The sequence below is a fragment of the Lissotriton vulgaris genome, chromosome 7 (assembly GCF_964263255.1).
Source record: "Lissotriton vulgaris chromosome 7, aLisVul1.2, whole genome shotgun sequence".
NCBI lineage: Eukaryota > Metazoa > Chordata > Amphibia > Caudata > Salamandridae > Lissotriton > Lissotriton vulgaris.
The window spans coordinates 1721785531-1721801828 of record NC_141695.1 but is presented as its reverse complement, the minus strand read 5'-3'; the positions used below and the strand labels follow the sequence as shown (position 1 = coordinate 1721801828).

At 47.0% G+C, this 16298-nt stretch overlaps 1 protein-coding gene across 1 annotated transcript in view; it reads left to right on the top strand.

Moving 5' to 3' along the window:
* Window positions 1–1775: 1775 nt before the first annotated feature.
* GNB3 (G protein subunit beta 3) overlaps window positions 1776–16298 on the top strand; it is a 100044-nt gene continuing 85521 nt past the window's right edge. Inside the window, exon 1 of the mRNA XM_086932927.1 lies at window positions 1776–1927. The gene's annotated coding sequence lies outside the window, so the exon portion shown is untranslated. The remainder of the gene's footprint in view (window positions 1928–16298) is intronic.

Genomic DNA, 16298 nt, shown 5'->3' with positions numbered 1-16298 from the left:
CCCTCACACACCAGCAGCTCCATCACAGGTTCACAGGCAGCAGCCACGCAAGCTTCCCTCACACACCAGCAGCTCCATCACAGGTTCACAGGCAGCAGCCACGCAAGCTTCCCTCACACACCAGTAGCTCCATCACAAGATCACACACAGCAGCCAAGCAAGCTTCCCTCACACACCAGCAGCTCCATCACAGGTTCACAGGCAGCAGCTTTGCAAGCTTCCCTCACACACCAGCAGCTCCATCACAGGTTCACAGGCGCAGCATTGCAAGCTTCCCTTACACACCAGCAGCTCCATCACAGGTTCACTGGCAGCAGCATTGCAAGCTTCCCTCACACACCAGCAGCGCCATCACAGGTTCACAGGCAGCAGCTTTGCAAGCTTCCCTCACACACCAGTAGCTCCATCACAAGATCACACACAGCAGCCAAGCAAGCTTCCCTCACGCACCAGCAGCTCCATCATGGGTTCACAGGCAGCAGCATTGCAAGCTTCCCTCACACACCAGCAGCTCCATCACAGGTTCACAGGCAGCAGCATTGCAAGCTTCCCTCACACACCAGCAGCGCCATCACAGGTTCACAGGCAGCAGCTTTGCAAGCTTCCCTCACACACCAGCAGCTCCATCACAGGTTCACTGGCAGTAGCATTGCAAGCTTCCCTCACACACCAGCAGCGCCATCACAGGTTCACAGGCAGCAGCTTTGCAAGCTTCCCTCACACACCAGCAGCTCCATCACAGGTTCACAGGCGCAGCATTGCAAGCTTCCCTCACACACCAGCAGCTCCATCACAGGCAGCAGTCATGCAAGCTTCCCTCGTACACCAGCAGCTCCATTATGGAATCACAGGCAGCAGCCGAGCAAGCTTCCCTCGCGCACCAGCAGCTCCATCATGGGTTCACAGGCAGCAGCATTGCAAGCTTCCCTCACACACCAGCAGCTCCATCACAGGTTCACAGGCAGCAGCATTGCAAGCTTCCCTCACACACCAGCAGCGCCATCACAGGTTCACAGGCAGCAGCTTTGCAAGCTTCCCTCACACACCAGCAGCTCCATCACAGGTTCACTGGCAGTAGCATTGCAAGCTTCCCTCACACACCAGCAGCGCCATCACAGGTTCACAGGCAGCAGCTTTGCAAGCTTCCCTCACACACCAGCAGCTCCATCACAGGTTCACATGCGCAGCATTGCAAGCTTCCCTCACACACCAGCAGCTCCATCACAGGTTCACTGGCAGTAGCATTGCAAGCTTCCCTCACACACCAGCAGCGCCATCACAGGTTCACAGGCAGCAGCTTTGCAAGCTTCCCTCACACACCAGCAGCTCCATCACAGGTTCACATGCGCAGCATTGCAAGCTTCCCTCACACACCAGCAGCTCCATCACAGGCAGCAGCCATGCAAGCTTCCCTCGTACACCAGCAGCTCCATTATGGAATCACAGGCAGCAGCCATGCAAGCGTCCCTCACACACCAGCAGCTCCATCACAGGTTCACAGGCAGTAGCCATGCAAGCTTCCCTCACATACCGGCAGCTCCATCACAGGTTCACAGGCAGCAGCAATGCAAGCTTCCCTCACACACCAGCAGCTCCATCACAGGATCACACGTGGGATTTCATTCCCTCTGTGCACTCACTCCTTTGCCTCTGCGCTGGCGCTGGCTGTCAAATGCCACGGGTGTCTGTGGCGCACGTGAGCCGAGGATGCTGTGGCGCCCCCGCCCTCCCTCCACCCCCTCCCTCCACCACCTGCTTTGCATTGTAAACTCCAATCCTCTTTGGGACTCTGCGGCCGGGGAGGCATTATCTCCCCAGAGTGTCTCTCCGGTGGCTCCCAGCGCGTCTCTCCGGGGCTGTCCTGCACCCCTCGCCTGTCACGAGGCCCCTGGAATAAACGGGGAAGAGTCGGGCTCCTCGAATTCAGGTAAGACGGGGCAATGCTCCAAGCTGAGCTAGCTCAGGAGGTTAATTCGCATGCTGCAGAGATATGTGTCGTCAATGGTGGTAAACAAAATAAATATGTTCCAAAGTTAATTCGCCTGATGCAGATATGTGCGGTCAGTGCAGTTTAGCAAAATAAGGTAGTTCCGCTGGTTCATTCGCCTGCTGCAGATATATGTGGCCAATCCCGTTTAACATAATAAGGTAATTCCGCTGGTTAATAGGACCAATGCCGTAAAGTATGTAACCTTAAAGTTACAGATTCAAACCGGGAAGGGTTGTCTCACCCTTTAATCCTTGTGAGGTCAAAGTATATCAATGGCCATTGAAGGGAACTTTTGCTGGGGCTGCAGGAGCCTGAGTTACGCGCCCACCCGGACAGAGTCAAAGGCGGCTCTAGTGCAGGGCCCCTTTCTGTCCCCGAGTCTGCCCCACCGCGCTCTCGCACCTTCCACCCTTGCCCCAAAGCCTCTCCCTCCGTTTACCACCTGCCCCCACCTCTACATCCCCCCCCCGCCTCCCCTCTCCCAGGTCCCGGACTGTCACTTTTGCCCCCCAGGGCTGTAACGCAAACCCCTGCGGACCACCCGCCCGCCCCAAACCTTTAGGGGGCGCCCATTCTGCCCAAGGCCACAATGAATGTCTGTAAGATCTAGCAGAATCAGGGGTTACCTCATTATTTATTTATTTGCAAAGTTTTATATACATTCTAAGGGGGGGGGGCTGCATCATTTGTGTTACGTCACTGTCTCCATATCTGTCCCATGCAGTCCCTCCCTGTGTCCCCCCCAAGTGTCACTCTCTGCCCCAAAGTCCTCCTCGCCGCCCTCCCCGCCCACCCGAGCTTCCCTCTCTGTCTAGGCTGCCGGGGTCCCCGTCGGTATTGGGGGTCTCCCTCTAAGTCCAGAAACCCCCTCTTTTTACTCCCTGAGCACACCCCCTTTCTTATTCGAGTATTCCCTTTTTATTACCGGGTCCTAGGTGTCCCCCTCTCCCTGTGCAACACCCCCAGTCTCTCTCTCAGGGCTTTGAGTGTGATGAACAAACTGGGGGGTCCCAAAGGGGCGTGTCCGATGCAATTAGGGTGTGTCTTAAAAAGTAAACTAAAAGTCTGTGCATAGCATAGTGTGCCACCCGACTGGGATTTTGCTGTTTCTATCATTGCATCCAGATATATGACATCATACCTACTACAAGTCAGGACTATTGGCTTTGCCAATGGTTGTTAATTGCATAAGATAAATAAGCAACAACTCGTCTTTGTTGTGTATAACATTGAAGATGCTTTGGTTCTGAAATGTTGAGACTGTGAAAGAACGAAACCGAGTCTCTTTGAAGTTACATCAGAGGCAGTGAAGGGTGGCCCCGCTGGACAGTTTTTTTCACCCTGAGGGTGAGGGCAAAAAGGAAGAGCCCGATAGGGACCCGTCTAAGCACTAGCTTTTTGGAACTGCCGGAGCTGAGCACCGGCAAGACCCGGCCTACTTAAAGCCTTTCTCTCTCTCTCCAGCCCCTCTCTGTCAGGAAGTGCCAATCTCTCTCCTCACTCTTTGGCATTCTTCTTGAGTTTGTCTTTCGGCCTCCTCCCACACTCAGGTTCACTCTCTCTTCCATCCCCCGTGTCCCCCTCTCTATCACTGAATCCCCCCCCCCCCCCTAATCCCCCCCCCCCCCTCCACCCCCTCTCTGCTGGTTCTCTCTCTTTGTTCTTGTAACTGTCTCCCTGTGTCCTGGCCCCCCGTCAGTCTCTGAGAGAAAGAGATAGGCTGAGGGCGGGAAAAGGGCTCAGGGAGACAGTCTCAAGAGCAAAGAGAGAGACAACCAGCAGAGACACCTCCTGCCTCCGGACCCCCACCTCTGCTGGCTGACTCTCTCATTCTTTTTGATAAGACTGTCTCTCGGTACCCTTGTCCCGTCTTTGTTGTCTCCCTCTCCTGACGAGCCCCCTCTGTCACCGACGCCCCCCCCCCCCCCCCCCCCCGCCGCCTCTGCTCTTCCTCGGCCCCCCGCTGTTCTTAGAGACCCCTTCTTCCTCAAGACGCCTCTCTCGGTGTCTAGAGCGCCCCTCTTCCTCCCGTTCCCCGCCCTCTGGTTCTCAGAGAAATGAATGGGGTGCCTGCCCAGCCTAAACATGTGGGGAACAAAAGCCTCACGGGGTGTCTTAGAGGACGGGCTGTTATTAGAAGTGAATGTCCTAGCGCAGAGAGGCCTCTTCGATGGAGCGCTTCATGGTCTGCAGCAGAGGGCCAGCGCCCTCTTCCGGCTGTCTCAGGTAAGACACGTGCAACTAGGCCAGATAAGAGACCTGCTCTAGGGTTCTACGTCACACGCCCCTCCAGAAAGTCACCCACCAACACATAGGTGAGGCAGTAAAGAGAGACCAAAGTGACAGCTACGCTTAAACGCTTAACTCAGGGGGAGGGTCTAAAGCTCCAACTCACCCCCCTTCTGCAACATACACCCCACAGAGAGAACCCAAACATTTATAGAACACCCCAGAGGTTTGGAAAACCCTACACCGCTTACACGCAACACCTACTCATAAAGCCAACTCACTTCTGACTGAGCACTCACTCACTTAGCCCAAACCCATAGCTGCAGACAAGTTCTGCACCAAAGCGCCTAGAGGCCGCAGCAGGTGCGCGCAGTACGAAAGCCAGGTTATGCATCAGGATAGTGAGGAGGGAGACTGATGAAATGAATGTAAATGTAAATGTCAAGGTATTTGTAGAGTGCACTGCCTCCAAGCGGCGGCCTGGCGCTATTACTCATACCGCTGTGGAACCCATCCTGGCTTTCCCTGTGAAGTGTCCACTCCTGGGCACCCCCAGGGTGAAGCCAGACATCCTAGCGCTGTAGGGGCCGGTTGCGGAGTGGGGCCCATGATTAGAATAGGCACCAGGCGAGAATTGTCAGGTCCGAGGAAATTGAGCCCAAGAGCCGCCGAGGCGGGAATTGAACCCTGGTCTCAGGCAGACCCCTGCATCAGGGTCTGCAGCTCTAACCATTGAGCCACACTCCTCCAATTGGGGGTTGAATCAGTGCTTCACCCCCCTTCTCAGTGCCCAAGCAAACATTCCCTTGGATTTGTAGGTGTGGCACGCGCCAGGCACAGGTGTGACCCTGAGTGGTATTGCGAGGAAGTGCTTAAATTGAGGCGGTGGCTTCCGGTGCTGGGCAGCTGCACTTAATTGTCAACACGGGTGCTTGTCTGCCGCAAGGTAGCGCTGTTGTTTGGCTAATTTAGAGATGACCAAAAACAGCAGTTAATACTTAATTCAATATGTATTAAAAATGACGATTACCTGCCGCCCACGCCTTTCTTATGGCTTTGGGGGCCTGAAAGATTTTGAATTGTCACATTTGTAGGAGTGTGATGGTTACTAGTTGGTTTGTTACTATCATTGGCAGTGGTGGGGGGGGGGGGGTGCAATGTGTGGTGCAAGCTGCAGTGGCCTCCTGACGAAAGCTCTGGCACTGACTTATTATTATTATTATTTTTTTAAACAAATTAAGCACTGGCGAGTGATTAGTGGTGCTAAAAATGAACTCCCCTATTCCATGTGACGTGAGAGATGGACGTCATTACTCTGCTTAGATGGTTCACAGAGGTACGTTAGGGTTACCCAAGCAGAGGAGATGCCACACCCATGCTGTTGGGTGTTTTGAGTAAGCCCAGCAAAACTTTACTCCTGTACGCCACAGCAGGGGGCACCCTTGTGGTTATAGTGATGCATAGCGACAGTGTACCGTTGCACCGAGGTGGTATGTAGTTTGATATTGCCAGGGCCACTGGAATTATGCGGCAGAAGAGGGACAAATTATGTGGCAGGGTTTAGTAAATTCTGAGACAAGAAAAGGAAAATGCTGCAACATAATGCAGTACATTTTGTAATAGTATTAATTCAGCATTTTGTCATTTTGTAACTTTGTAACACTGTCTGGGCAGTGATTGCACCTCATTAGTACCTTTTTTTTACCCACATATACCAATAAGCAACAAAAAAGTGACCAGTCCAGCTTTGAAAAGGGCATTGTAGTGCGCAACGCCACACCACTGCATTTTTGGTAACTTTTGAACCGTTTCAGTTCGAACCTATTTTTGTTGTTGTTAAAATCTGCAGATTAGGCGGCAGATGATGGGTTATTTGGCAAATGTGGAAAATCAACAATAATGCAAAAATCACGCAACCACACAATCGCATAATTCCAGTGGTCCTGGTAATTGCACATAGACACACAAGGCACTTGTTACAACACAGATTGTTTTACACCTGTATATTGTGAAGTTGGGCGGTCTGTAATAGAAGTTATAGTACTGTCTTGTTTACTGTTGGTCTGTGGTTCGCACTTGTGAGTGGGAGTGTTTTAGTTTTAATGTTAGGCTGGGGTCAACACAAGTGCTTAACTTAAGCCAGTTGATGCAGGTGGGGTCCCACCGGCACTTACTTGTGAGGACCAGCACTTTTATTTTTTTCTCATCAGAAAAATAACATGGGAGAGTGAGGGAAGGGGCAGGGACAGGTTGGCCAGGCGTCCCACATTTTCTGGGCCAGTTCCAGTTTTTCACCAGCTGTCCGGGCAGATTTAGCCAAATATAGCTCATGTCCCAGTTTTCAGAGAAGCTGGACGGAAAACAGAGGGAGGCAGGTTTTTATGTTCTCAATGGCAAGACGAGTTCACAGCCCCAGAACACAATTTAATTAACCCACATGACGTTGAATTTAAAAGTAGCTTTTCATTTAGTTTCTTGGTACCTCTTTTGCTGTGTTTGTTTCTTTGTTGATGTACGATGTCATTTAAGCATTTTGTGATCCTCAGCAGATGTAAACGTTTAGTCTGTCTTCTAGGTTTGCTAAATGTCTCGGTTTTTGTTTTTCAAAACCTGGTTAACCTAGGCAGGGACTATCTGTTGGTGGGCGAAGGAGGTATGAGGTGGAATAAAGACCATGCAGTCTTGATAGTAAACACACCTGAAATTCTGTAGTGCTGGCTGTGGGATTTTGAAAAAAACTTTAAAAAAAAAAAATCAAGCACTTATCAATGCAAATATCAGAAGCTCCAACTTTGGATAACAGATGTATCACCCATTTACCACAAAATATAGTGTTTTATCCATCAGACAGGAAAGCAATATCTCAGCTCAAACAGATTGTTATGTGGACTAGGCTCCAGTAATTTACAAGATATCGACCTGTTGCATATCTCTCTCAGGATCAGGCAGCAACGCGTCAGTGATCAGGGACTTACTTCCTCAGGGCTCAGAGCTGCCTCTCAGGGTGAAGGGATTTTAAGGGCTCAGATCTCTCACAGAAGAGCAGCCCTTGGTACTGCACAGACAGGCCCAGCTCTTAGTAGCAATCCCACCCCTCTGAGAAAAGAGATCACACGTTGTGCCAATATCGACGGCAACACTCCCCATCCCCCCCATACAGCAATATCCTGGAGAAATAAACAGACAAGACACCTTCTTTGTGGAGAAAATTGCTGCAAGTTTATTTGCATAACAAATATGCCAACATGGTGGGTTATTTTAGGGGTGATCCCTGCCTAAGGGGGGCCACCCTCTTAAGAGGGCCCCCTTCGTAGGCCCGGGGCAGCCCTGCAGGGTACGCTCTCAGAATGAATATCCCTACATCAGATAACTTAGGTCTCATAGACTCCTCCATCTGACCTGTCCCTCGGCCTCCAGATCTCTTACAGACTCTGGAAACAGCAGAAAAGTTACTCTGAGGATGCAGAGCTCTGACACCTGACAGCAGAGCTATCCTGTGGCATACAGAGGTCCTATAGGCCCAGACATATGAGAGCAAAACTCAGCTCTCTTGTTAAACACATCTTACAGACTTGGGCTTCCAGCAGCAGAGTTATCCTGTAGCAGCTTACAAAAGTCTTATAGGCCCAGACATCTGAGAGGAAAGCTCCCAGTGCTTAATTTGTAAAAAATAATTAAGTGCCAGGGCTTTCGCCAGGAGGCCACTGCGGCTTGTACCACGCAGTGCCCCTGCCATGCTGCCAATGATAGTAAAAACAGAGCTACTAACGATCACTTTCCTACAGGTGTAACAATTCAGACTGTTCAAGGCCCCTAAAGCAATAATAATGGCTCGGGCCGCAGGTAAAAGTAATTTTAAATGTATATTAAATGAATAATTAACTGTTGTTGTGGTTTTCTTTAAATTAACCAGACAGCGCCATCTTGTGGTAGACAGTCACAAGCACTGGAGTTTACAATTAAGTTCTGGTGCCCAGCACCAGAAAGCACTGGTTCAAATTAAACACTGAAAGCTCTCTTGTTAAACACTCGTAACAGGCTTGGGCTTACAACAGCAGAGCTATCCCTCAGGTTACAACAATCTTACTGGCTCAGGCAGTGACAGCAATTCCATCCCTTGGGTACCCAGACCAGGCAAGGTCAGGCTTCTCACAGCAGGTCTCTGCTTTAGGTTTCTGAGTTCTTTCAGACTCATTCCCCAGCACCAAAGCACCAAAGCAGTGCCTAAGGTCACACAGAATTCACAAGCTTGGGTTTTACAGCAGAGTTGTCGCTCAGACTATGATACATCTTAAAGACACAGCACCTTAGAGCAATGCCATCCTTCAGGTTGACCAGGGTTCAAAGATCTTGCAGGCGAAGTTGTCCTACAGAAAACATATCCATCAGGTTACAAATATCTTGCTGGTCCAGACATTGGTCCTCTTAGTTATACATGTTGTACACGATCAGGCTTCAGAAGGGATGGACAGTGCAGCCATGAAAATGGGAGTAAAACCAGCTTCACAGCACACAAGAGCATCAAGTTTGGATTTCGTGGAGGAATTCAACATCTGTGTTCTCCCACAAACATTTTTTGCCAACATAGGCAGGCACTCCAGTTTTACCTCAGAGGCTGCCTAGCAAACAAGTTTCATGGAGCATTATCCGGGTGGAGTATTAAAACTGGCCAGCACTGTAGTGACATGCAGGGGGAGCTTCTGGCCCACATGTGCCCAAGGTCACACATATAAGAAGTGGGCTAACTGCTCAGGTTACGTCGATCACACAGATTCAAACATATCAGAGGAAATCTTTTCTTCAAACTAGAGAGATCTTATAGGTTCAAGCTGCTCCCAGCAGAGCTATCCTTCGGGCACAGGGATCTGTCCTCAGTGCTTAATTTGAGCCGGTGGTGGCAGGTGGGGCCCTCCAACACTTGATTTTGGGAACCGGCACTTGATTTTGGGAACCGACAATCATTTTGCCTCATCACACTTTCACCGAGATCAAAGGACAGAAAAACACACACGGGGAAAGAAGGTTGAGGGGAAACACACAGTGACAAAGGGAGAAAGCAGGGTTGAAAAGGAACTTGAAAGAGTTGGATAAAGAGGCAGGGAATGTCTGGTGGTGGATCAAAGAGTTAATAGATGGAATCAAGACTAGGCAGCCTTGGTATTCGGCACTCTCGATATTTGTAGCACTGGCCACAGGTTTCTGAGCAAAACGTAGGTTCTGGCAATTACTGTTTTAGATATGAAGCACTTTCTATCTTCTGTCTGTAAAATTCAGGCAGCAGATTTAACCCTGACCCACAGAGAACTTCCAGACACTGGCAAAATAGCTATTACTTGATTTAGAAAGGTCTTACGGACAGAGGTATCTGACATCATTTATTTCAAGTTACAAAGATCTTACAGGCCTGAATGTAAAAAGTAAAGCTATCCTTTGATTTCACCAGTGCTTAATTTGAGCCGGTGATTGCAGATGGGGGCTGCTGCCACTTACTTTTGGGGACTGGCACTGGTTTTCTTCATCAGACTTTGATAAAGAGCAAGAGAGGGAACACACACAAAGGGAAAAGAAGGAAGAGAAAAACGCAAAAATGGTACCAAAGGGAAAAGCAGGGCATTGTAAGAGTGAGATCAAAGGTCAGGGAGTGACTGATGGTGGATTACAGAGGCATGAGGTGGAATCAAGGCTTTGCGGCCTTGGCATTCAGCATGGACATTATGTGACTTAAGGACCTATTCTGACTGATCAGAACACGTCAGTACTGCTAGACTTTTTTAGATCTTGCCTAGAGACAGCTTCAGATGTGGTGCCAGTTTCACATTTTCTAAAAAAAACAAAAAAATCATAGTACAAATACATGCCACTATATACGCGCAGTGATGCTTTTGGTCAGCCCTCTTCTACCATTGGCCGCTTAATTCTCATTCACATTTGGATTCCACCCACCACCGCCTATTACAGCCGGGACAATGGGTCAGCCCACTTCAGCCATTGGTGTTCTTGACTGTCAGTGAAGGCATTTTTCTCTAGCACATGTGCACATCCACCGAGAAAGTAGTCCACTTTAGTTTATAGGCTGGTATGCAAATCCCTCATTTTATTTCTGCTTTCATTTCATGGTTTTCTGTCTTTATTTTTATGATGGGTCATTTTTCTCGCAAACAAATGCAAACCACTTTTAGACAACTGCATTTTTGTTTTTATTTCTGTTACATGTTTAATGATTACTATGTATATTTGCAAAATAAATTGCAGGCTTAAGAAGGCCAGATCTACTGGAACACAAAGGCCGAGACAAACCTATATTTAGTATCTGAGACATTGAGATATGTGGTGGTAACAAAGAGCACACTTTAGTCACTCACCCAGAAGATGCAGATAACAGGGCAGTGCAAAAAGCCAGGCCCCACTTTGTCCATCCTACATACAACACAGAGCATTAAAGTAAACAACGACAAGGGCGTCCTCCACCCAAAACTACACTTAAAGCCAAAGCCCTTGATACATGTCACACATTTGTTACTCTGTACATGGGATCCGCCTATTTTATATTAAGGGTGAGAACAGTTCTAGTATTTACCTAGTCACACCCTCAGTGTGTGTGCTTGTGTTTTAAAAGACAGGCCCTGTGTTTCAGTAGAAACAAAAGAGTTCGACCGAGTCCTGGTCCTGATGAGAACCCTCCAATGACAATAGGGTTCCGAAACGCCTTCACAGCCTGACGAAATAATTAGTATTGCACCGATTGACACAGTGGTCAAACAAGGTGGCATGCCTGTTGTATTGAGGGGTTGAGTGCGCTACTGGGCTGTAGGCGCATCCCTGTGATGGGCACACTTATGTGGTACTGTGTGTGGAAGACAACGCAGTAAATTCCAACTGTGGTTCAAATAAAGTTCATATAGTTTGAAGTTTCAAACTAGGAACCTGACCTTTACATTCCCGCTCAACCGCCAGACCAAGACCTCCTTGAACACTGAAGATGTTTACTGCTCCTTGAGAAAGGACTTCCAGTCCGAAATGCATTGGAGCCGTTTCAGTTTTTGATGTTACTAAAATCGATTGTCTGATGACTCATATGAAGAAAATATGAAAGACATCCCAATGGAAATAAATCTTGAAACTTCAAACTATATGAACTTTATTTGAACCACAGTTGGAATTTACTGCGTTGTCTTCCACACGCAGTACCACATAAGTGTGCCCATCACAGGGATGCGCCTACAGCCCAGTAGCGCACTCAACCCCTCAATCCTCTAGGACGCACCTGAACAGTTACGTCACCTGTAGGAGCACCTTAAATTGATTACCCTCTTCAAACTTACACTCAACCTAATCTTGGCATTCAAAGTTGTGCGCCACGCCCAATACACTCAGTCTACTTTCACCCATGCCTGTTGTATTCTCATTATCGACTAGCTGTGTGTAGCAGGTGGCAGTATTTCAAATTGTAAACTAGTCTACACCGTTAAATTTTTTCTTTTTTCAACTTAAGGACTGGTCATTTTTGTTTATTTGTCGTTATTAATGTTCTTTGTCATGTAACCATTAAATGTTAAGTATTTTTTATTCATTCTTTGATGTATTGTTGAATGCACATGTCTGTCCTTTTCCTGTTGCATGAATTCAATGTCTTTTTGCTTGTCAAAAAACTAACGTGAAAGTAAAAAGGTGAAATAAAAACACCAAACCCTGCTTATTTGACTAAAAGAAGGGTTCTTTCTAAAGAAATTCTAGTTAATAACACGTCCAACCCTCCCCCTTTTTGGATACTCAGTATAAACCAAAACATGAAACCCAGAATAAGTGATAAACACAATCGTTATTTTTAAATGAAAATGTAACGTATATAGTATCTTACAAAAATTAGACAATAGTGCATCGTGTCCGCAGTGAACATGGAACCTAAAACATTGGTGACATATTGGTGTTATATACAATTGGTTTCCAATTTTGTCTAAGGTTGACCAACACAATCATAACAAATTAGGAATAGTGTAAAATATTGAGCGCTGTGGATGGTTCGCTTTAATTTCTGTTGACGGCGTTTCGACCCTGTGTGCAGTAAAGAGTCTCTTCAGGACCTAGTGATGTAGGGACATCTGAGGGTTGCAGTTGTACAGCGTGACGGCGTTTCGACCCTGTGTGCAGTAAAGAGTCTCTTCAGGACCTAGTGATGTAAGGGCATCTGAGGGTTTCAGTTGTACAGCGTGACGGCGTTTCGACCCTGTGTGCAGTATAGGGCCTCTTCAGGACCTAGTGATGTAGGGACATCTGAGGGTTTAAGTTGTACAGCGCGTGTTTGGCATGAAACCCAGGAAATGAGAGGAAGAAAAGATATTTTCACATGGGGCTCCCTATCGGGTACCCAATGTGAGGGGAAGGAGGCTGACAAGGAGAATACTGGCACAGAGTGTAGTACTGAGGATAAGTTGCTTGTGTATTGTGTGAATGCACAACGATCCGTGCACTCCAAAATGATCTCCGGATTGCAAATAATAGCACGAAGTGTAAAGGCTTCGATATGTGGTGACTAATTGGCCAGTGGAAAGAATCAAGCCAAGTGAAGGATCCGCATGTCTATTTTCCAATGTGTATCAGAGATCATGGCGCGTGCGGCCGCTACGCGCACTTGTAGAACAGCGTCTGTCCGTCTACACTGGTTATCTCCTTTTGCATCCACGTAACTCGATCTATTGCGATTGCACATACATTATCAGAATTTGTGATATTACACCACAGGAACCATTGTTTCTATTCAAGACCAGGGAGTGATTGGCAGGCTCTCACCAATTTGCTCACTTTTCATCATTGGCAACTTTCCTATTACTAACGGAGGAACCAACACCCTAACAAGTTCGAAATGCAATGGGCAGAACAAAGTGATTGAACAAAAGTCAACATGTATGTACTATGAACGCAATAGTATGAGAAGCTAACAAAATAAAATCAACCATTGACAAAATCTTTCAAACGACTCATAAGAACATTTTTGAAATTTTGAGAAGGTGTGCGGATTTGGTGACATTTCTCCCACAGGAGATAACGCTTTCTTGTTACAAGGCGTAGAGATATTCACCATTAACATAAAAGTGCAGTCGAATTTTAGTCCAAGTACGGTCACTGCGATGAAATGCGCGAGTGGGAGATGCTACTAAAGACAATTTCATCTAAGCAGATTATAAGAACAAATGGAGAACACAGAGCTGGGGTCTGCAACCTTTTCTGTAGTGAGAGCTACTTCTGATCAATGAAAATCATTGTGAGCTACTGAAGGTCAAACAACTCATGCATTGTTATCAGACGCCCCACAACCAGCTTCAATGACTTTAAGCCTGATATCTATAGAGCCAGATACTTTGTTTTGGACAAAATACTTTGACTAGGGTCACCATGGCAGGATTGCCATGTGTGTCAGTGAGAATGTGGTCTTTGGGGATGTATGAACATGTGTGCGTATAAATGGGATACATGTTGTGTATGGGTGACTAAGAGACTGTGTCGTAGGTACTTGTGGCACATGACATACATTTCACCAATTTCACCAGTGGCACTGTTACATGTTTAACACATAGGGGAGAAATTTAAGATGCAGAAAAATGTTCTACACAAATGGTCAGAATATGGAAAACATTTCTGCACGTAAAATTTCTCCAACTTAAAATAATGGCTGTATTTCGTACTTACAAATATGGCACTGTAGTGAGAAAATTAACCTGAAGAGTTAACTTTGTTTATATGAAATCCATAAAACAAATCATTTAAATTGTCCCCATTCACAAGTGTCACATTTACAAACACCAAGCATCTTGCTCCCAGTGGCCTGTTAGATAAGGTGTCATATTTATTACAAAAAGTACATTTGCTTAAATGGAAGGGATTTTAAGTGAATAAACATGCTTCATACAACATTTAGAGATATTTGGCTTAACGGAAAAGTGGAGAAAGACATTAATACTTGATGTTTTATGAAAAAAAGTTTTCTACACTTTAAATTTTTCCCATTTGAAAGCAAGCATTGAAAATGTAATATCTCACCCTCGTTTAAGTTAAAGCAATTCTGTTTGTAATTAGGTTTTTTTTAGCTTTGCTTTTATTAGTGTTTTTCAAACTTTCATGTACATAACATGCGTATGTATGCATATATGTATATGTATGTATGTATTTATATAGATATGCAGATGTATATACATATATATATACATATGTATATGTATATATACACATATACATATCTATAAATGCATATATATATATATATATATATATATATATATATATATATATATATATATATATATATATATATATATATATATATATATATATATATATATATATGTGTGTGTGTGTGTGTGCGTAGAGAGAGGTAGAGAAGTAGAGGGGTAGAGGTGTAGAGGTAGAGAATAGTAGAGAGAATGGTAGAGAGACAGGTAGAGAGTAGAGAGTGAGTAGTAGAGAGTGTGTAGTGTAGAGTGTGTAGTGTAGAGTGTGTAGTGTAGCATGTGTAGTAGAGAGTGAGTAGTAGAGAGTGAGTAGGAGAGAGTGTGTAGTAGAGTGTGTGGTAGAGAGTAGTAGAGAATGAGTAGTAGAGAGTGAGTAGTAGAGAGTGTGTAGTAGAGGGAATAGTAGAGAGTGAGTAGTAGAGAGTGTGTAGTAGAGAGTGTGTAGTAGAGAGTGAGTAGTAGAGAATAGTAGAGAGTAGTGAGTGTGTAGTAGTGAGTAGACAGAGCTCAGTTTAGCTCTGGGTGACAGCAATCCCCTGCCAGGCCCTCACCTGGGGCAGGGCTCAGGTGCCTATCTGTGCAGTGCACCAGTGAGAACACACACACATGCAGAGTAGACACACAAGCGCACACACACATGCGCACAGACATGCGCACAAACACATACTCTCACATGCACAAGCACACACGCACAAGCACACACATGCGCACACACAAATGTGCATATACACACACGTGCACTCACACCCTCAGGCACACCCACAAGAACAGACATGCACACGTGCACGCACGCGTGCACAAACGCACTCACGTGCACACACAAACACACATGGGCACCCACCCTCACAAGCACATGCACGCACACATGCACAAACGCACTCACATGCACGTGCACACACACACACACACACACATGGGCACCCACCCTCATAAGCACACATGTGTACACACACACACACATATGCACACACAAGCGCACACACGACCATTACAAAAATACACTAGTGATAAGTGGGCATACGGGCTTAGGTACAGCCAGTGCAGTGTACCAGTAGACACACAGTAACCAAATACACTGGTGATCAGTGGGCATACGAGCTTATGTGCAGCGCTGTGCAATGCACCAGTAGACACACACATGAATTTGCGCACTGTTTGGCTGCCTCAGAGCACACATCGCAATTCGAAGACCTCAGATTACACCAGTGCACCAGTGCATGCACGCACAACTCTCAAAGAATGGTATGCAACGATCGTGCAGTGAGATCATTTAACGCATTCAATGACATCATGATAAATCAAGGGTGAGCCGTAAAACCACAAGGCACTGAAAAGCCAGCTGTGGGAGTGAAACGCTTTAGCACAAGCCGCTGAATGGAGGATTGAAACAGACATGCACACACGCATGCACACGTGCACAAACGCACTCACACGCACGTGCACACGCACACACATACACACACACACACACGAGTGCACACACAAACCATTACAAAAATACACTAGTGCTAAGTGGGCATACGGGCTTAGGTACAGCACAGTGCAGTGTACCAGTAGACACACACAAGCACACACAGAAACCAAATACACTGGTGATCAGTGGGCATTGGGAGGGCCCTTAGGAGCCCCTCTCTGGCTCCAAAGGGGGGGGGGGTGCATCCCCCAAGGATGGCAGTGAGGAGGGTGAGACCCTTCTTCCCCTGGAAGTGACGGGGCAAAGATCAGACAGAGCCCAGTTTAGCTCTGGGTGACGTAAATCCCCTGCCTGGCCCTCACCTGGGGCGGGGTTCAGGTGCGGATCTGTGCGTGTCTACAGCAATGGAAGGGTCAGTTGGACATAAACACGGCGGAAGGAT